The sequence below is a fragment of the Palaemon carinicauda genome, chromosome 2, assembly GCF_036898095.1.
Source record: "Palaemon carinicauda isolate YSFRI2023 chromosome 2, ASM3689809v2, whole genome shotgun sequence".
Lineage (NCBI taxonomy): Eukaryota > Metazoa > Arthropoda > Malacostraca > Decapoda > Palaemonidae > Palaemon > Palaemon carinicauda.
In genome coordinates this window covers 136,967,908-136,992,468 of record NC_090726.1, presented here as the reverse complement: position 1 = coordinate 136,992,468, position 24,561 = coordinate 136,967,908, and positions in this window count along the sequence as shown.

Genomic DNA, 24,561 nt, shown 5'->3' with positions numbered 1-24,561 from the left:
ACCTCCCATTCATGGTCATTCTCGTCTACCAATTTCAATCCTCGTCCAAGCACTCGAGCATTCACCTCTCTCACCACTCCATCAACATACAAGTTAAACAACCTTGGCGATATCACACATCCCTGTCTCAGCCCCACTCTCACGGGAAACCAATCGTTCACTTCATTTCCTATCCTAACACACGCTTTACTACCTTTGTAGAAACTTTTCACTGCTTGCAATAACCTTCCACCAACTCCATATAACCTCATCACATTCCACATTGCTTCCCTATCAACTCTATCATACGCTTTCTCCAGATCCATAAACGCAACATACACCTCCTTACCTGTTGCTAGATATTTCTCGCATATCTGCCTAACTGTAAAAGTCTGATTCATACAACCCCTACCTCTTCTAAAACCACCCTGTACTTCTAAGATTGCATTCTCTGTTTTATCCTTAATCCTATTAATCAGTACTCTACCATACACTTTTCCAACTACACTCAACAAACTAATACCCCTTGAATTACAACACTCATGTACATCTCCCTTACCCTTATATAGTGGTATAATACATGCACAAACCCAATCTACGGGTACCATTGACAACACAAAACCCATATTAAACAATCTTACCAACCATTCAAGTACAGTCACACCCCCTTCCTTCAACATCTCAGCTCTCACACCATCCATACCAGATGCTTTTCCTACTCTCGTTTCATCTAGTGCTCTCCTCACTTCCTCTCTTGTAATTTCTTTCACATTCTTATCTCCCATCACCGACACCTCAACACCTGCAACAGAAATTATATCTGCCTCCCTATTATCCTCAACATTCAGTAAACTTTCAAAATATACCGCCCAACTTTTCCTTGCCTCCTCTCCTTTTAACAGCCTTCCATTTCCATCTCTCACTGTCTCTTCAATTCTCGAACCAGCCTTCCCTCCTCTCTTCACTTCTTTCCAAAACTTCTTCTTATTCTCTTCATATGAACGACCCAATCCCTGACCCCACCTCAGGTCAGCTGCCCTCTTTGCCTCACTTACCTTGCGCTTTACTTCCACACTTTCCTCTCTATATATTTCATACTTCTCTACACTATTACTTTGCAGCCATTCTTCAAATGCCCTCTTTTTCTCTTCCACTTTTATCTTCACTCCTTCATTCCAGCATTCACTGCCCTTCCTCATGTTGCCTCCAACAAACTTCTTGCCACACACATCACTTGCAATCCCAACAAAATTTTCTTTTACTAACTTCCACTCCTCCTCTAAATTATCAGTTTCTCTTACTTTCACTCTGTCATATGCCATTTTCAACCATTCTTGATGTTTACTTTTTACACCCAGTTTTATTAGCTCTTCAACCCTCACTATCTCCCTTTTACATCCCCTTACTCTATTCCCCCAATCTTTTGCTACAACTAATTTTCCTCCCACCAAAAAATGATCAGACATACCGTTAGCCATACCCCTAAACGTGTGCACGTCTTTCAATCCTCCAAACATTCTTTTAGTTATCAACACAATCCATTAACACCCTTTCTACCACTCTTCCATTTGCCACTCTTACCCATGTATACTTGTTTTTATCTTTCTTTTTGATAAATCTAGAACTTATCACCATCTCTTGCTGAACACACATATCTACCAGTCTCTCACCACTCTCATTTTCACCTGGTACGCCATACTTCCCAATGACACCTTCTACCTCTCCAGCGCCCACTCTTATATATATATATATATATATATATATATATATATATATATATATGTATATATACATACATATATTTATTTATATACATATATATATATATATATATATATATATATATATATAATGGAAAAATATTGATTCATAAGAATTTTTAAGATATCTGAAATAACCATAAAAACACAGAAATATAGAATGGAGACATTCTCTCTCTCTCTCTCTCTCTCTCTCTCTCTCTCTCTCTCTCTCTCTCTCTCTCTCTCTCTCTCTCTCATATATATATATATATATATATATATATATATATATACTGTATATATATATATATATATATATATATATATATATATATATATATATATGTATATATATATATACACACTTTCAAATTTTTACGAGTTTGTGTTACAGTTAGGTAAAATTCTCTAATATTTATGTAGCTTTCATTGGACGTGCAGAGAAAATTTATTTCGTTTTATAACAAGGGAAAATATCAAAATCCGGATTGATTGTGAGGTTAAATTATGTAAGTAGACCGGTATGCCCTGATAAATAGACCAAGTTCAGCTTTTTGACACAAAGGTCGCCAGGGATCATCTATAATGTTTATGTATTTACAGAGATGAATTGTAATAGCTTGTAAACAATACCTCCTATTTGTTAGGCTGAAGACAAATTATTTATATTTAAACTTGGAACTTATGATGAAATTCATTTATCTGATAAGGATGGGAATTTGTTAACCAACCACAAGGACAGAATTAAGCAATTGAATATAATCTGTTATTGACATCCTTATTTCTATTGTTGTAACAGTCCTGTTGGGCCACTTTTCACCAAAATTGTTATTATTATTATTATTATTATTATTATTATTATTATTATTATTATTAATGTTGAGAAACCGGACTTATCACCGAATAAATTTTTGGTATATCATTATTATTACTCTAAGTAAAGTTCAAACATGTTGATTTTTTGCGGGGTTAGACATGTTTCTGATGTGGATAAATTTGTAATTTTGATATATTGATAAAAGTTCATATTGTACTTACAGTGTTTTAAGGTTAAGCCCATCCTATCGTCAAGAATTTTTCGGTATACACTTTACAGACTGGAAGGGAATATTCATCAAACCAGTCTTTCACTTGGCACATTTTGAAAAAAAAAAATAGATCATAGCTCACATAGATATATAGATCTAACTTCTTACTTCTAAGGCAACCTGGGCCATGGATATGAGCCCGAACAGGTTCATTAACAAATCCAGAGGTAATATAAACCTTGTATTGGAAATTATGTGGTAATTTTTAATGTGATTGGTAACGTAAGTTTTTGTTGATGGAGTATTTTTTTAGCCTAACCTATGACTGGTGTTTTTTTTTTTTTTTTTTCCTTATTAGTGACATGATTACTGATCTAGACCAGGCCTTATCAAACTTTTTTACTTGACGAGCCATAAAACTCACTTGAAACATTTTGCGACTTACACATTATATACCATTCATCTATAATCCATAATCCATAAACACACGTACTGTGTGTATATATATATATATATATATATATATATATATATATATATATATATATATATATATGTATATTATATATATATATATATATATATATTTTATTTATATATATATATATATGTATGTATATATATGTATATACAAGTGTATCTATATATATATATACATATTTATATATATATATATATATATATATATATATATATATATATATATATACTGTAAATATATTATGAGAGAAAGAGAGATAAATTTTTGTTTTTGTTTTAATCAGTTTAGAAATACAGTGCAGTCTAACCTTGTTTAATTTCATTCGATGAATGGGCTTTCTTTTTTATTATCTCCAATCTTGCGATGATAGTGGAGGATGAAATTCGAAGATCGTCATCCACACACAATGGAGACCGGTATTTATTCATGATATATGTTAATGCAGAGAGAGTAGTTCCACGGAGATAAGTCGATCCAAAAGGTGTTAAGATATTAAGTGCTGCCTTTCATAAGCAGGATATTCCTCTGATATTCATATCAAGAATGCATTCGATGTTGACGACTCAAACTTGACGCGTAAGGTTCTTAAGAAGATAATACAAGCAGTGCTTCCTCGAGGTTAGATGATAAGTGAGTTCCTGGAGCTGAGAATGGCATTCGTATCCAATCATACTGTTCTAGAGTCGTCTCTTCTAAAAAGTATTTTTTGAAGGGATCAAGAAGACTTCGGTGGTGATTGACTATTATTGCTTTCAAATTATCCAGGCATAACCATCATTTTCCTCTCCTTAGTCATAAAGTTCAGGAAACATTTAAATGTTATTCTCTTTGTCAAAGAATGACAAATATTTCTGTTTAAGCGATGTATAGAAAGATTTAATTCATTAAGTTTATAAAAATATGTATAAATATATATCAAACATTTAAATGAATTTTAAATTAAAGTATAAGTATGCCTTAGATTTATTTACATTTTTGAGTAAAATATAAAAATGGCGATTAAATCAAAACTGTACGCTTTGCACCATGTGCGTACAATCAGCGCCGATGTAAAGCAGAGGATACTATGAATATGTTTTAGATAAGAGACCTAGAGTTGTTATAACAAATAAGGACATTGCGTCGGGTACTTCAGGTTTCAGCATTTTTTTTTTTCTTTTTTACATTAAGAAATAAATAAGCTGCCATAAACAAGTATAGACCTTTAGCTTTTTTGGAGAATTAATAAAGATCTATCGATATTAGAGTATGTAGTATTTGGTATAATAATTTTTTAAAAACTTCTCCTTGGAGGGACTAACATTTTTTACCAGGTTGACTTAGATTTTGGAAAATCAAATACAAAATGTTATCTAGCAATCGAATTTGGGAACTCTTGGTCTAGACAATAGGACTGTATTAAGATATGCATACAATGCTACTTTTAAGACAGATGAATATTTGCAATGATTGATGTTACCTTATATTATTAGCTATGTTTTGTACACACTTGGAAAAAAAACAGATCGTCTTATTCTGCCATAAAACGAGATATTGTGTATAAGACTTCTTATATCTGGAGATTATGATACTGATATCATATTCTTCAGAGCTTTTCTTTTACCATTATGGGAATAATACTCTTTTCTTTGGAGATTTCTGTTTTCTTTTTTCCCAATAAAGGCAATCGGGAAATAACCCATTAGTGAAAGATATATTTTTTCTCCCATCTCCAACAAGTTATATTGCAACACGTAGCTTCCAAATAGCATCTCTAGTGCGCATAGCCAAGAGGTAGTATTGTAATAGGCGTGCAACATGCAGTGAACTTACAAATAAAAAAGTATGCCCTACCAGCATTTTCTTCTACACTGCAACTGCTATCGGACTACTAGTCAGAAAGTCGTTGAATGTAACACACTAATTTCAACTTTATTATCATTCCATTATTATAATGCTTATTTTAATGTCAGTGACAACCTTATCGACCAAAGCTTTTGTATGTAAATATGTAATTGTTACCCATATGTGATCCCTTGACCATATAAATGCCTGTGTTGTCTTTAGGTAAAGTTAATTGTTTTGGAGCTGTCTTATTAATTTCTCTTCAACTCCTGTCACATAGTTACCTACGGAGTGTCTCGAACACCCAGTCCGCCTCACAGTTCACCCCTTCGTCTGCAGTATCCTCTGACAATCCCCACCACCGGTCCTGACTCATGTCTCTATGCAGCCATAGTGACGCTCCCTCTCATCACTAGCAGAGATGTATTGCCTGGTTTCAGCTCACTGAAGTTCAGTTCCACATCAAGGATGTCACCCTCCAAATTAGCAAAGGAGACTACATTTTCACTACGATCCCCAATGACACCTTCCCAGAAATCTCCAACTGGCTTTGTGAGCAAAGGGACCCCACATAAAGTATGATGCCCTCAAATTATACCTCATGGAACAGCACTTAGTGTCGCCGGCTGCTCGTGTAGCCAAGATTTTTCAGCTCCCTCAACAACCATTGAGGGATCAAAAGGCATCAATGGCATTCAGAGAAATGATTAATATTGCTTGCTTTCAGAATACGGCAGGGTTGTCCTCGTAAGGTTTAAATGACTTTGTACCCGTTAGACACAATGCTTACCATAATTGGTGTGGGCTACTCTTCCCAATGTCGATATGCTGCCCATGAAGGACCTGGTGACCAGAGTCGACATCCGAATGGACAGCCATTTCCTCACCCTCAAGAACTCCATCATCAACTCCGCCACTGATGAAGGGGACAGCCACACAATGGTAGACTGAAGCTGAGATGAGGGCTGTAGGACATCAACGCCTTCCTTATTACAAACTTGAACTACGAAGCCACCCCATCACCCAGATTTGCTTCCCCAAACCTTTACCTCAACCAACGCCCTCATTTGTGCTACTACCACACCAGATTTGCGGCTGCTGCTAAGAGATGCGCTACCAGATGTCAATGGTAAAAAAGCATGTAAGTAAACCATCACCTGCGGCGATGGCCTTTCCATTAACAAATTTCTTTTATTTGCATGATTCATGATCTAATGTGTGCCCTCTGGTAGATATTGGTGCCTCTCTTTATCACCTGCTCCCTTCGACATCGCTTTCCTCATCGACACACCTACGGGTGCCTACACTTGCCTCTCCCATTTGTATTGAGATGCAAGATACCCATGGTTCCTGCCAAGCACAGTATCTATTACCTTATACAGATGACGGGTCCCCCAGCATTTGCATTATGCTGATGTTTACATTAAACCGTTTGAAAGCTGCTAAGCGTACACTCACCGGAAAGCAAGAAATGGGTTTTTGTTAAGAGGCCTCAAGCCCATGGTCGTCGTCCTTACACATCGTCTTTAAGGATGGACCACTTCTCCATCCCCAAGATCAATGACATCACCACCTACCTTCACAGTGCCAAAGTATTTTTGACCCTCGACCTCCTGAAAGGGTATCTTCAGGTGCCCATGAACACATCCCAAGACAACCATCACCACCTCCTTTGGCACATATACTCTCATTTATTCCTGCTTTAACCTTTGTAATACAGGGGCCACATTTCAATGACTAATGGATAGCACCTTAGAAAATCTCCCCTTCTGTGTATGTTATGTAGATGACATTCTAATTCCAGCCCCTCCCCCTCCAAACAGGACCACCAAGGTCGCTACACATCATCCTCTACAACCTACAGTAGAATGACCTTGTAATTAGGTGTGACAAGTGTTCCTTTGGTACCAAGGAATTTGGCATTCTTGGATCATCACATCACTCCTGAGGGCATTCACCCTTCCTTTATGAGGTATCAGCAATTCAGAAGTTCCCCGCGCCATTGACATTCAAAACACTGCAGTTCTTGGGCATGGTGAATTACTATCACTGGTTCTTGCCAGCCATCACTGCCATTCTTGCCCTCTCCTTCTACAACTCCCTCAAAGGTATAAAGGTCGCTCATGAAGGGTAGAAGCAAGTGACAGGACAATGTCCTAGAGACTGACTATATATATACATATGATCAGTGCCCAAGGCCATCTCCATCAAGCTAGGACTAGACAAGGGCAGCCAATGGCTTCTGGTAACTAAACAGGCAGACCTGTAGGTCCCCCCCCCCTCCCACATCCCTAGCTCATAAGGATGGTGAGGTTGCAGACACTACTGTAAACTTTCGATCTTCAGGGGGTCTCGAGCCACTGTCCAACAGATTGCCAGGCAGGGATGTATCCAGTAGGCTACCACAGGCAAGCAAAAAACCTGGAAATAGGGCCCCTTCAGGAGGCACCCTTCCTCAATGCAAAGAAACCCCTATCAATTTCTAATGCTCTCATTTTTCCTGTGCCAACCGCTCCTGCTCTTTTTGTTTCCAAGGTGGAATCCAGCTATTCAACTATCAACCATGATTAATTGATTTGAAGTTCTCTGGCATCCTGACATCGTAGGTCATTGACGCGATATCGTTTATTATAAATAAAGATTAAAAGAATTTTCAATTAAAACCAGAGAAGTAAATATGTTATAAAAGTTAAATAACATTAAGAAGACCTGGTTCTGATATAAATCTAAAAATTTCACTAGAAGTTATTATGATATAAAAGTTAAATAGCATTAAGAAGACTTGCTTCAGATATAAATTTAAAAATGCTACTGGCATTGAACGACACATCATGTCCAAGGATCTTGGCAAGGATGCACCTGCCATCTTCACCACGAGCCTCAAACAGATATCTGTTTCTTTCAGTGCTATAAGTGGGGCATTCAGTCAACAAATGCCTCACTGTCAAGCGTATCAAACAGTCGTCGCAATATGGTTGGTGTTGGCCAGCCAGCAGAAACTCGTGTGTCATCCGGGAGTGACCAATGCGGAGACGACAAAGAGTAGTCTACCATTTTCGGGGCATCCCATTATACCTCCAAGGGGATATACCATTCCCAATTTCTCTCATCTTATTTTCGCTTAAACTATCCCAATGCTGTTGCCAATGGTTATAAATAGAATTCTTAAATACTGGTAAAAAATCATTACAAAGAATGGGAGACCTTCTTAGTAGCAACTTGGCTGCAGCACTCTTTGCCTGTGAATCTGCCTCTTCATTTCCAGACACACCTACGTGTGCCGGAACCCTGCAAAATCGAACTGTTATACCTTTTAGGCCAATAATTAAAAGTCACTCTGAAATCTTTAAAACTAAAGGGTTACTAGAATTAAAACCTAAAGCTTGAAGGACACTTTTTGAATCACTATAAATGGTGAAATTGCCCTCCTCTTTTAACGCTATTTTCTCAATAGCGGTTAGTATGCCATATAATTCAGCAATAAAGATGGAAGATATTGGCGGAAGTGCCCCTCTACAGTTAAAAGAACTACTATATACTCCAAATCCAACGACAGCATCGGATTTGGAGCCATCGGTATATATAAAAGTTGATTCCCTATGTTCTTCAACATGTTCCATAAAAAGAGACCTAGCTTCTAATTCAGTCATCTTTTTTTTTAACACCAATAAAATATTTACAGAAAGATATCTTTGGTAATTTCCACGGAGGGGTTGATGGTATCTTAAATGGAAGTACCTTACCTTTAATTTTATCAAGACTGTTTAATAATTGTTTTACTCGAAAGCCATAAGGTTGAGGAGATTTTGGGTGCTACTCAAAGTATGTTGAGTTCCTTACAAGGCTTGCAGTCTGATAAGCTAAAGAGTTGGGGAGTTTTTGTAACCTAAACCAATACCGAATAATGGAAGACATGCGGTAATGGTCTAGAGGTAACTCTCCAGCCTCAAGAAGGAGACTTGGGATAGGTGAGGTTCTAAACGCTCCTGTGGACAATCTTATACCAGCATGATGTATTGAATCTAATATCTTTATTCGACTTGGGGTGGCTGAGGACCTTATTTCACATCCATAACTAATTTTGGAAAAAATTAAGGCCTTGCATAATTTTGAAATAGTTTTACGGTCTGCCCCCATGATGTATGGGACAATACTTTTAAAAGATTCAGAGCCTCAAGACATTTAGCTTTTAACACCTTTAAGTGTGGAACCCATGTCAACCTACAATCGAAAATCAATCCTAAAAATTTAGCTTCACCTACACATGGGATCCGTTGACCTTTCATGTATATATCCGGGTCCTCATGTACTCCCCGGATACGACAGAAATGTACAATAGTAGTTTTGCTTGTTGAAAACAAACCCATTCATATCAGCCCACTGAATAATTTCGTTCATTGCAAGTTGTAGTTTTCTCTCAACCATTGCCATTCTAGCTCCAGCAAATGATATGGAGAGATCATCCACAAATAGTGTTGAGAGAACGTCCCGGGGAATGACTGAGGATATCCCATTAATTATTATTATTATTATTATTATTACTATCCAAGCTATAACCCTAGTTGGAAAAGCAAGATGCTATAAGCCCAGGGGCTCCAACAGGGAAAAATAGCCCAGTGAGGAAAGGAAATAAGGAAATAAATAAATGAAGAGAACAAATTAACAATAAATCATTCTAAAATAAGAAACAACGTCAAAACAGACATGTCATATAATAAACTATCAACAACATCAAAAACAAATATGTCATAAATAAACTATAAAAAGACTATGTCAACAAAAAAGCATTTGCTCCAACTTTGAACTTTTGAAGTTCTACTGATTCAACCACCCGATTAGGAAGATCATTCCACAACTTGGTCACAGCTGGAATAAAACTTCTAGAATACTGCGTAGTATTGAGCCTCGTGATGGAGAAGGCCTGGCTATTAGAATTAACTGCCTGCCTAGTATTACGAACAGGATAGAATTGTCCAGGGAGATCTGAATGTAAAGGATGGTCAGAGTTGTGAAAAATCTTATGCAACATGCATAATGAACTAATTGAACGACGGTGCCAGAGATTAATATCTAGATCAGGAATAAGAAATTTAATAGACCGTAAGTTTCTGTCCAACAAATTAAGATGAGAATCAGCAGCTGAAGACCAGACAGGAGAACAATACTCAAAACAAGGTAGAATGAAAGAATTAAAACACTTCTTCAGAATAGATTGATCACCAAAAATCTTGAAAGACTTTCTCAATAAGCCTATTTTTTGTGAAATTGAAGAAGACACAGACCTTATATGTTTCTCAAAAGTAAATTTACTGTCGAGAATCACACCTAAAATTTTGAAAGAGTCATACATATTTAAAGAAACATTATCAATACTGAGATCCGGATGTTGAGGAACCACCGTCCTTGACCTACTTACAATCATACTTTGAGTTTTGTTAGGATTCAACTTCATACCCCATAATTTGCACCATGCACTAATTCTAGCTAAATCTCTATTAAGGGATTCACCAACCCTAGATCTACATTCAGGGGATGGAATTGATGCAAAGAGAGTAGCATCATCTGCATATGCAACAAGCTTGTTTTCTAGGCCAAACCACATGTCATGTGTATATAGTATGAAAAGTAATGGGCCAAGAACACTACCCTGTGGAACACCGGATATCACATTCCTATAATCACTATGGTGCCCATCAACAACAACTCTTTGAGATCTATTACTTAAAAAATCAATAATAATGCTAAGAAACGACCCACCCACTCCCAACTGTTTCAGTTTGAAAACAAGGGCCTCATGATTAACACGGTCAAAGGCAGCACTAAAATCAAGGCCAATCATACGAACTTCCCGTGCAAAAAGGGTTACACTCAGCACACTACACTGAGGAACTCCTTCTTCCTGACATTTACTCTCTGATAGAGTTTCCCCCACTCTCACTTGAAAAACACTGTGAAAGAAATGATTGGATAAACAGTGGTAGCTCTCCTCTTAATCCCATTTCATGAATGGTTTTAAGTATACCATATCTCCATGTAGTATCATATGCCTTTTCAAGGTGAAAAAAGACTGTCACATAGTGCTGTTTGAAAGCAAAGGCTTCACAAATAGAAGACTCAAGTTGTATCAACACATCAGTCGTTGAGTGCATTTTTCTGAATCCACATTGAATGGGTGATATAATACCCTTCTTTTCAAGGTACCACATCAGCCTTGCATTGACCATCTTCTCCATGATTTTACATAAACAAGATGTGAATGCAATAGGACGATAGTTTGCTGCTAAAAACTTGTCCTTACCAGGTTTTAGAAAGGCTAAAATAATGGCTAGTTCCCAAACACTTGGGTAACTATGATCATGCCATATTCTATTAATAATGTTTAAAATAAATAACTTATTATTAAAATGTACATGTTTAATCATTGCATATGAAATTCCATTGGGTCCAAGGGCTGTATCGTTGCAATGAGCAAGTGCGGAATCAAATTTTCTTTCAGTGAAAGGAGAATTATACAACTCTTCCCTTCCTGTTGCAAAATTGAAAATTTTCTTATCTTCAATGTTCCTATAATGGTGACCAGACGCTCCATCACACTTGCTGAATACATTTGAAAAATGATCAGCCAGGGTATTTCTAACATCATTTGTTTCAGTTACATACTGACCATTCACCTTCAACACTGGTGGTGGGTTGGGGGTGAATTTGCCAGCTATCTTTTTTACTTTCCTCCACACAGAAGATGGTGGTGTTCTACTGTTAATTGAGGAAACAAAAGACATCCATGACTGGCGCCTTGCTTCTTTCATGGCACGACGGAACTGTGCTCTACATTTCTTGTATATAATTACATTCTCGTCAGTTCGGCGTCTACACAATCGTGTTAGAGATCTTCTTGTGGCTCTGTGCAAGGCAGTTAGTTCTGAAGACCACCAGGGGACTGGTCGTTGTTTGAATAACTCTGTTGTTTTGGGAATTGAATTGACTCCTGCTGTATGGAGAGTTCCATTCAGTAAGTCTGTGGCATCATCAATGTTTTCAACCTGTCCTGCATCCCCCTCAATTTCGCTTAGCTCACAAAATTTATCCCAGTCCGCCTTGTCAAGATTCCATGGGGGCGATCTCTGTAAAGGTGGACCATTGTTGGTGTTTATAATGATTGGTGCATGATCACTAGTATGCCGATCATCTGTCCTCCAATCGAAATCGAGAAGGCAATTAGAGCTTACGATTGATAGGTCAATACAGGACAAGGTACCTGTCTGTTTCTGTCTATCACTTCTGCAAACTTCTTAGAGGGCACGTCTTTCGTTGTTGACATGGACTTTATGCCCCTTGTGCATGCCTTCACTTGACTGTCCAATGACTGGTCCAAATGTCAATGCTGATACCTCGCAGCCATTTCTAAATACACCTGTATCATTCAACACATCTATGGTAATATGAATCCCACTGCCCACACCCTTTCCAGAAACCCATTGGCTGCCATGAACCTGGGAATGGATTATAAGGCCTTGACAGAAATCCAGGAGTGCCAAATCTGCAGGACATCTTGCACATCTCTCCGTTAGAAAGACGTCACCCTTGATGACTTCAACGCTAGCCCCCTCTGCGATGTGATGTCAGTACTGGTAGGCCTCACCAATGGATACATGCATTCATGTACTGACAAGTTTTTAATTGATTCATGGCATATCAGTCCCCTCTTGTCAAACTAATGCACATCTACTGTAGTCGAAGTTCATGTGGCATGGCATTATTAAAGATGCCAATGATTGGGTCTGTACTTGTATTTCATGTCATATTCAAAAGTGCATCAATGCATGAATTTAGGTGTGGGCCCTTTCCATCAACAAAAGCGCCGTTTTGCCCACAACCATGTTGATGAAGCTGACCCTCTACCAATGTTGCAAGGACACAATTACCTTTTCACAGTCATTGATTGCTCCATACATTGGCCTGAAGCCATCCTTATGCAAAATGCAATATCTGCCTCTTTTATTGCTGCCTTACTTTCCAGATGGATAGCAGAATTGGGCATCACCCTACATTAGATTACTTCTTACAACCCCGCAACAAACAGAATGATGGAACGTTTCCATCATGCCCTCAAAGCAGCTTAGATGTCTCGCTGCAACGACTTCAGCTGGTTTCTAAAACTTCCCTGGATCCTTCTCGGACTGAGGACCACTCCCAAGGACACCATGGATGTCTCGACCACCTCCTCCTATAATATCCAGCACCTACATCTCGTTATGGAGAAATTTACTCCCTGTGACCTTCGCAGTACATTCTACGTGCAGTGAAGAGTTTCGGAAATGACATTCACTAAGAGCAGAATTACCTAGTACTAAAAATATTTCACTGATTCATGGCCTCTCACACCCCTTGCACCGTTCTACTGCACAACCACCTCAAAAGTGCATCGATACTTGGATTCGGGTGTGGGCACTTTCCATCAATCTCAGTGTTGTTTTGCCCACAGTAGTTTTAGGTGGAAAATCGTAATGTTAGCAAGAGTTGTAACTAGCTTAATGCTTTTTTCCGTAATGTTAGGAGTTTCCCCTTTTTTAATGATAAAATCCTTTAATTCGAAACAGACATGGTTTGCTTTAGCATTTTCCCCTTTTGTGTATCACTAAACTCAAGTTAAGGTGAAATAAGAAATTAGGGGAAGATCTCTTGAGGAGTGATGATAGCATAAGAATAAATTGAGTTCGGCGCTTAAATTTTATGAAAGCAAACACAATGTTTTACTTTGACCACAAAACCATAACATATTTCTATTTCAATACAGTATGAAATGTATATAAAAGTGATATAAATTTCAAGATGCATACATTTTGCTGATTGAAGGTTGATGTGGCTGTGAAATTAAGAATTGTGGCCATACCTGTCTTATTGTTTTTCAATAGATATTGAACCGTCGAATATTTTTATTATGTAATGTGTGTACATACGTTTGTCCGATACACTTTCATATCCGCATAAAGTACATTTATGTGTATATATGTGAAGGAAGAGGTGTATGTACAGTTGGACTCAAATGTTTCTGACGCATATCGCTGAAATGGAGTAAGAAGCATTCTTATTTCAATGTTGTATAATTTCCGGAAATTTTATTGCATCAGTATTTATTTTCATCTTTATGAAAACTTCTTTCATTTCACGCAAGTTTCAAAATGTGTTCCATAAAAATTATTTGAGGGAAATATTACATCTATCTGTAACAAGATTCTGTCCAATAATTTTGAGTCCAGGGTCATTTTCTTTACCTCGAACTCATTATATTAATATTAATATTCCATCTCTTGAATTATTATTATTATTATTATTATTATTATTATTACTAGCTTAGCTACAACCCTAGTTGAAAAAGCAATATGCTATAAGCCCAAGGGCTCCAACAGGGAAAAATAGCCCAGTGAGGAAAGGAAATAGATAAACGATATAAGAAGTAATGAACAATTAAAATAAAATGTTTTAAAAACATTAACATTAAAACAGATATTGTATAATATATAAACGATAAAAAGACTTAAGTCAGCCTGTTCAACATGAAAACATTTTCTGCAAGTTCGAATTTTTGAAGTTCTGCTGATTCAACTACCCGATTAGGAAGATCATTCCCCAACATGGTCACAGCAGGAATAAAACTGTTGAGTATTGAGCCTTATGATGGAGGAGGCCTGATTATTAGAACTAACTGAATGCCTAGTATTACGAACACGATGGAACTGTCCGGGAAGATCTCCATGTAAAGGATGGCCAGAATTATAAAAAATCTTACGCAACATGCATAATGAACTTATTGAACGACGGTGCCAGAGTTTAATATCTAGATCAGAAATAAGAGACTTAATAGACTGTAAGTTCCTGTCCAACAAATTAACATGAGCATCAGCAGTTGAAGACCAGACAGATCAATACTCGAAACAATGTAGAAGGAAAGAATTAAAACACTTCTTCAGAATAGATTGATCACCGAAAATCTTGAAAGACTTTCTCAATAAGCCAATTTTTTGTGCAATTGAAGAAGATACAGACCTAATGTGTTTCCCAAAAGTAAATTTGCTGTCGAGAATCACTCCTAAAATTTTAAAGAAGCCATACAAAGTTAAAGAAACATTATCAATGCTGACATCCGGATGTTGAGGAGCCGCTGTCATTGACTTACTTACAATCATACTTTGAGTTTTGTTAGGATTCAACTTCATACCACATATTTTGCACCGTGCATTAATAACCATGTGTAAATAACCGTAAAGAACAGAGATTATTTTCGGTTCTGAGGGCTTTTTTCTCAAAGCTACAAAGTTTGCTGGATGTTTTTTTCATTGTTATGCAATAATTCATGTTCATACTGTAACACAGATCTCAATAAACTGAGATATAGGCTGATTTTTATATGAAATTTCAGGCAATTTGATTTCCAAATTTTACGTAGCCTACCCCTTGTCTGATTTTTTTTTTTCGATCATTCATTAGACTCCAATTCTAAAGACGATATTAGAGATCATAGTTCCTAAATAACCTCATTAATCCTTTCTCCTTCCAGTGATATTTCACCATCCATTGATTATTCCGTTCTCATCATCTCTGTGTTTATGCTGTATATATATATATATATATATATATATATATATATATATATATATATATATATATATATACATATATGTATATATATATAATATAATATATATATATATATATATATATATATATATATATATATAAATATATACGAATACATATATATATATATATATACACATATATATACATATATATATATATATATATATATATATTATATGTATATATATATATATATATGTATATATATGTGTATATATATATATATATATATATATATATATATGTATTCGTATATATTTATATATATATATATGTATATATATATGTATTCGTATATATTTATATATGTTTATATATATTTATTTATACTGTATATCATCATCATCATCATCTCCTCCCACGCCCTTTGACGCAAATGGCCTGGGTTAGATTTCGCCAGTCGTTTCTACCTTGAGCTTTTAAATCAATACTTATCCATTCATCATCTCCTACTTCACGTTTCATAGTCCTCAGCCATGTAGGCCTGGGTCTTCCAACTTTTCTAGTGCCTTGTGGAGCCCAATTGAAAGTATGGTAAACTAAACTCTCTTGGGGAGTGCGAAGAGCATACCCAAATCATCTCCTTCTACCCCTCACCATGATCTCATCCACGTATGGTACTCGAGTAATCTCTCGTATGGCTCCATTTCTAATCCTGTCCTGCCATTTAACTCCCTATATTCTTCTTAGGGCTTTGTTCTCAAATTTACAAAATCTGTTGGACATTGTTTCATTGTCATACTTTGACTCACTAAAATGATATATTGTATATCCTGATTTTATATGTAATCTCAGGCGATTTGATTTCAAAATTGTACTTAACCTAGCCATTGTCTGTTTTGATTTTTTCAATATTTCATAAAACTCCAATTCTAAAGACCCTGTATTAGAGATCATAGTTTCTAAATACCTAAGTGATTCTACCTCATTAATCCTTTCTCCTTCCAATGATATTTCATCTTCCTTTGCATATTCCATTCTCATCATCTGTCTTTCTTCTATTAATCTTGAGCCCAACCTCCTGTTATATTTCATTCCTTCTGGTAAGCAAGAATTACATATCCTGTGGTGTTCTGCTAATAAGGACAGCGTTGTCAGCTTACTTCAGGTCAGCTAATTTCCTATTACCAATTCAGTTCAATCCTTCTCTACCATCCCCAACTGTTGCATATTTTACAAAATCCATGAGGGGGATAAACGGAATGGGTGACAACACATTCCCATGGAGTACTCTGCTGTTCACTGGAAATTCATTTGGTAGGACTCCACTAACTTTAACTTTGCACCTGCTATGCTCATGAACAGACTTAATCAAATTTACGTATTTAGGAGGAACCCTATAATAACGCAGTACTCTTCACAAAATTGGCTGGGGCACACTATCAAAGGCTTTTACATAGTCCACAAATGCCATCTTGAAATTATCACGTCTAAAGCAGAGCTTGGGAAGATCCGGGAAATTGCAGGTAATTGACAATACCCGGAGAATTTTATCGATAAAGCTTCCGATAAAGCAAGGAAATATTTTATATTAAACTACCTTTAAACTGATTTTGATATGAAAAACCTTTTAATTTCACCTTTCCACAAAAGTTTTATGAACACTCCTACATTAATGATAACTTTTAATGTTAATGTTGTATTTAGGAATAGTACTTTGATAATTGTATTGATTAATGATTCACCTGTACAAAACGATGGATGTATTTATGAGATCCCATGTAATCAATGTAATAAAAGGTATGTCGGACAAAATGGAAAAGATCTTGAACCAGATTAAAGCAACTTGGATATAATGTTCGAACAGGAAACAGACCAACAAGTAATTTATTTCAACATATGGATTGTTGTAATCATCCTATTAATTGGAAAGGAGCAAAAGAGATACTGTATTGTAAAGTTATAATAAAACGCAATATTATAGAACCATGTGTTGCCGGTATAAAGAAAAACCGTGTAGAATTGATTAACAGCAGCCCAGGAAAGTATAAACTTAACGAACTGCCTATAAACAATGCATTTAGGGATTTTAGGCAATTGTTATTTTTAAACTAGCTGTGCAGTAATTTTTATGTTTTTGTATTCCCACTTTTTTATTACTTTCGTAGATGTGACTAAGAGACGTTCCTATACATATATATATATATATATATATATATATATATATATATATATATATATATATATATATATATATATATATATATATATATATATATATATATATATATATATATATATATATATATATATATATATATATATATATATATATATATATATGTGTATATACATACACCTACTTACGTGTATGCATATAAACACACAAATATTTATATGTATATCTTTAAAAATTAATGACGAAGCTGTGTGAATATATATACATATATATATATATATATATATATATATATATATATATATATATATACATATATATATATATATATACATATATATTTATATTTATATATACTCCATCTAACTTCCCATTTTAAGGAGAAAGTTACTAGCCTTACGTCCTTTTCTTTCACTCGAGCAGGGCTGGCACTTACCGTTGGATGCAAGGTCCTTTAAAGGACCTTGGTTGGATGCACTTGTGGCAGAACGCCGTGAGCTATCGATAGACCTCTATGTATAGATATACACTCTATATATGGTGTATATACAGTATATATACTATATATATATATATATATATATATATATATATATATATGGTATGTATGTATTGATGTATGTGTTTGTTTGTGTATTTGTGTAGCAGTAATTCGTATTGCACATTAGTGGGCATCGCATTTAATACGAAAAAAACTTGTAAATAGATCTTAGAAAATTCAGTGAAATTGCTACTCCTGTGATCCGTTCTTGAAAAAAAAATAATAAACATATGGTATAACGGTTTTGAAGCTGAATTAAAAAAAATGAACAATCCATGTTGCCACATATGTGGCCACTCTGCCGTAGGGGGAGTTCCCAAAGGGGAGACTCCACCCAAATTGTTAGGTGATCTCGTGAGATGTTTTAAGTGGAATTTGCTCTCTTGTCCCTCTGATGTTATGACGTTTTTAAGATTCCCTCGGAGTCGTTACCATCATCAAGGGAGTGCCTGGGATTGTCGGTTTCATAGAGGAGGGGGCAGAGAGGGAGGGAGGGGGATTCAGGAGAATGACAGGCCACTTAGAGAGTAATAGGAAGCTCCGCTCCCCTTTTCTGAGTAAATCATTGCATTGTCTATGTGCGTATTTTTTGTGCTTAATCGTTTCTGTCTTGGGCACTCCTTCTTGGTAAAAAATTATGATTGCGTCATTATAGATTGTGAAGAAAGTTCGTAGATATCCAAACTTTTGAAGAATTTTTTTTTTTATTATAATTATAATATAAAAGTGGCACAGTCATTTAAGGTTTAAAATGTTGTATTGTGAGTGCATAGTAATAGTAAAATTACTATTTTTTTTATGAAAGTTACATGATACAAAGTTCTTCTGTGTCTAGTTATTTATTTTTCTATTACAATACTCTCAATGTATCGTGCCCTTTCAGGACCAATTCAGCTCTCACGTTGCGGCTGATGAAATATGTAGAATTCATAATGCAGATCCTGTCATTTTGATCTTTAAAAAAAGAAGCAATTTATGTGTGAGTAGAAGGTTAAAGATATATTACTAAATCAGAATCACTTTCATTCACAGTGAGAACTTGGATAATGAATGATATAAAAAGACACATGCCCGTGCCCATATAGAATCACTTAGCCTACGCTTATTAAACATTTTCAAAGAATAATGAAGGGTCTCTGAAATCTAATTTTTCTTTCATGTTCAAATCTACCTTGAATTAGTAACTGTACAAAGAACTTTTTTTCACATGACTAGCTCAAGGAATGCTTTCTAGAGCATGGGCATTTATCCTTGGTCAACAACACGTAATTACTGTTTCATGATCCTTCTGAGACATGAAGTCTCAAATTAATTGCCATCATTTACTATTAAATACACCGGATGTAATGACACAGTATCACGCAAGATGCAGAACTGGGTATCCTTCAACTGGACACAAACACACTCAGCACAATCCTGCAAGTGAAAACATTTCTTGTATATTTTCTCTCTTCTGATTCCTCACCAGAGGCCATTTTCATATTCCGACACCGAGTGTCGCAGAGTGCTACCTTTATCAGATATAGTCGACACTTCTTCTATGACAAACGTGTCTGTCAGCTACAGCTGTCAATTTGATTCCAGATTGGAAGGGTCACGCGATTACTTAGGCTGTCGGTTTTTTTTTCTTTTGTGTGTGTGTGTTTTATTATTAGCTTATGGTTGGCATCGATTTATGGATTTGTTTCTCATCGAATTTTCCTAATTAATATCTCTCTCTCTCTCTCTCTCTCTCTCTCTCTCTCTCTCTCTCTCTCTCTCTCTCTCTCTCTCTCTCTCTCTCTCTCTCTCTCTCTCTCTCTCTATATATATATATATATATATATATATATATATACTGTATATATATATAAATATACATACACATATACAGGATATATATATATGTATATATATATGTATATATGTGCATATATATATATATATATATTGTATATATATGCATATATATATATATATATATATATATATATATATATATATATATATATGTATATTGTATATATATGCTGTATATATATATATATATATATATATATATATATATATATATATATATATATATATATATATATATGCATATATATATATTATATATATATATATATATATATATATATATATATATATATATATATATATATATATATATATATATATATATATATATATATGCATGCATGTCATATATATTTATATGTGTGTGAAGAAGTGACGTGAGGCAACAGAAAAAAAAATAGGCAAATCATGCTCATTTTGTTTCGTCATACTGAGAGACCAGACGCTGAAGTATTGTGAAAAGAACATTTTATGATAATAAAGCTAGTATTATTTTAGTAAGTTTAGAATGTTTAGTGAGTGACCTGGTTTGGCTGAAAACGAAATGAAAGCCTGTAAAAAGAAAAGATTAATCTTAGTTGAATGAGTACGATAGTCTGGTATTCAACACAGTTTCGAATGTAATTTTTAGCTTTACACTATCCAGGATAGTCTTAATACTATATATACTTTTTTGTAAGGTATGTTTACGCCAGTAGTTGCTTTATAATTCTCTCTCTCTCTCTCTCTCTCTCTCTCTCTCTCTCTCTCTCTCTCTCTCTCTCTCTCTCTCTCTCCATTTTCTAAATTTGTTACGAAATACCACTTTTCATATTAATGAAACCATAAGTCCCAAAGATTAATTGGGGTATTATTGAGAGATCTATTGCATTAGATTTTATTAAGTCTACACATGTTATTGTATTAGTAGGCAGAACTAGGGTTTTCTCGCTGAATTCCCTTTGCAGTATTACCCCAAGGTTTAAACCTGTCCATTTAGCTTAAACACATACAACGGAAAACATTTCGAAATATTTAGTTTAATACTTTTTTTCGGGGATTACAGCGAATTAATTCAGTGTACTATTTAACCGTTCGACGAATCACCTTTCTCTCCAATGTTTATCTAACCTCTTCCACTGCGAACGAAGTTAATGGACAGCTTATGTTTTTTATGATAATTATAATCTTCTCCTCAGCGGTCCGAACTTTGTCACATAATCTGATCCGGCACCAGAGCTGACTTGGCAGGTGTTTGACAGATGTTTGACAAGAAAACACCTACCCATTCTTGTCTGGCTCTCTTGTCACGGTCTTTGTATCACACTCGCTATATCTAAGACGGAATCTGAATATTTATCCGCTATTCAATCTAGAAACTGACATGTGTCGAAAGACGTTTTTCTCTCTTTCGTTGAAAATTTATAGTTGATTGGACAAGCTTTTCAAAAGAGGCAATTGATGAAATTGCCATGACTCATTAATAAAGGATAAATAGCTTGAAATGAGAAAATCAATATTTTCTACAGTAAGTTCTATAAATATAAATAACCTTGTGAAATTTTCATGAATAATATCAAGATACTAAGCATATATTTATTCGGTGTACCCATTCTGGGAAACTACTATTGAGCTCACTAATTCTGCTGCGCATTTCCTCTACTGTTATTAACAAATTAGGAAAATCATCCTGTTCTTTGTGTTCATTCGAATGGCAACTAAGGCATTAACTCCATTTATTGTTTAAGTTACTAATTGATCCCAAAGAAATGCAATGGCTGTGACTGATTGATTAAAGACAAAATGGACTTCGTTTCATAGCTTGAAAACAATTTTTATCAAAATCTTTAAAAGCTGCATTAGCGATTATCTCAACATATTCACGGATCCTACTATGAGATTTTAATAAAAATTGTTAATAAGACTTATTGAAGAGTGGGTCTCAACCTTACTTATTTCGTACATGACAATATCGTTCCCACCACAATAGGATTACATCTTGCGTACATATCATTCTGGAAAGGTCATATAAAAACTAATGTCTTTTTTAAAATACTTCTTAGTTTTTATCAACATTAGCACGGGATCATTAAATTGGGATTTTATTTTGTGACCCAAAACCGTTAAAATATTGGTATTTTTTCTATTCTAACTATTTTTTACAGCTTTAAAGAACTGATATATGGTGTAATTATATGTGAATAGAACGTTTCTGATGTTAATACTAGCGGAAAATGACCGTTTTTTGAGCTATGGAACTCCGGACTCCAACCACTCATAAAAGCACTAGGTTCACACAAAAACATCTATTAATGTCGCGAAAACACGAGAAATGATAATTATCTATGAGTGACATCACGTTCCACTAATGGTTTTTGCACGCGCTAGTCACGTCTCATTATTTTTGGGATATTTTTAACTTCACAGGAACAACAATGGCTATATGCAGAACAAAGAGCACTATTAATATAATAAATTACCGAAATAGTCGAAATTTTACTAAATTTCAAAATAGACTGGACTTCATTTTTGGAGGCGTATTCTAGTGACAGTAGTCATGCTGGAACTAAAGGAGACAGTGATAGAAAAAAGCCTGCTTTTGAACAATATTTGGGAACTTGTGCATAAATATCAGGAAGCTCTTAATTGGTTAAAAAGGCCAGGGGATTATTACGTCTTACAAAAGAAAAAAACAGATCATCTGGCAAAAGCAAATGCAAACAACGCGCAATAATCCCAAATCTCTCAAGTCTTCCAAATATAAACAATAGAGGTTTTAAACAATTCTGATGGTTTAAACTGGCAAATCCACCGTTTAGTAGTTACGGTAGTCGCTACTCCAAACACCTAAAAACACTTTAGTTCCAACAAAAACAGTTGCTAATATCGATGTAGAAAATATATAACTAAACCAGTTACTGCAATTACTATACACTACCGGGAAGGAAGAATCCATGTTTTGAGGAACTACAGCGGCACGGGGAAGAAAATTTTATAACTTCGGTTATTATTATCCAGCGATTAGTGGCTAAGGGAGGTAAACGAATGTACTAGCAATGTTTTATTGAAATATGCTGATTAAGATCGTTTTGAAAAATTGTTAAAATGTTAAGTAGAACTGAAATATTTCTATAATTGTGAGAGAGGATGAGATATACAGCGTTACAGGCAACAAGGTACATTGCGGTTCCCCATGTAATTGGAGAAAAATTTGTCTCTTCGTTCAGAAGTCAGTCTTCAATGACCCTTCGATTAAATATATGTAAGGACCTGAGAACCCAGACACCAACAAACATATTCCAAAGTTCCTTAAAAAGACTTCAAAACACTAGTGGCCAAATGCATGCTCATCTTGCAAATGATACCCCAATTGCGTGCTTGTCGATGATAATAATAATTTTACTTGAACAAGTTAGTCCTATTTAGCTTTGTTGATTCATAATTCATGAAGTGGGCGGAAACCTCCTATATATTTAGTGCATTATTATATGTAATATTCTTGTCTTAAGAAGGTCTTCAGGAGAATTTCCTGAAAAGTGTTATACCCAAAAGATTCAATATCCGAGGTATTATAACCACAAAGTTTAATTCTCCATGATGTTATGGGTATTTATTTTATTCCATAATGTTGCCAAAGTTAAGACGCCAGATCATCACTTACATTAGATTTTCACTGTATATAATTCAATAAGGATCCCAGTTGAGTATCTTACTAGAATACTTTCGCTTATGGATGTAACTTCGCAGAGCCTTGAATAATTTAGTAGCCTCTGTACCCACCTTCATGAAACTGCGTCTGGAAACTTGCATTTAGTCTGAATCATTGGTTAGTATGAATTACGCGCTAGTCTTCAATAAACAGTTTCATTGTATTTTGTTATCACTTAATAGTGTGAAGTGATTATTTCTTAAATCGAAGAAATCGCCTTTGCTATTTTCTATTATACAATTATTAACCTGATTGTTATCAACTTTTACTTGAAAATTTGGCTATTAATTTCTGCCTCGAGTCTTTGGCAGTCACTGCTATATCTACTGTATTGTTGTTTTTGTAATAACTTTAAAAACGGCAAATCCAAAAGTTTCCCATATCATGGAAACGCCCAATCCCGGGATCAAAAGTGAAGATCTTGTTTATTCTGACTTTGACAGCAGAGAAGTGTCACATTCCGGATGAGTAAGGAAGGGAAAGATGAAACGAAATGCAGCATTAGATAATAGTGAGGAAAAATAACTTTAGTTTGTTTCAAAAATCTGATTTTCAACCAAATTCGACCACAGCAACGCCCTCATTCAGAGTAGCCATTTTGCAAGAACAGCATTCAAATATAAGTTGTTTTGGAAGCAAGCTTAGCTTAGTAACTTGGAATGGAAATTCATTAACATGCTAA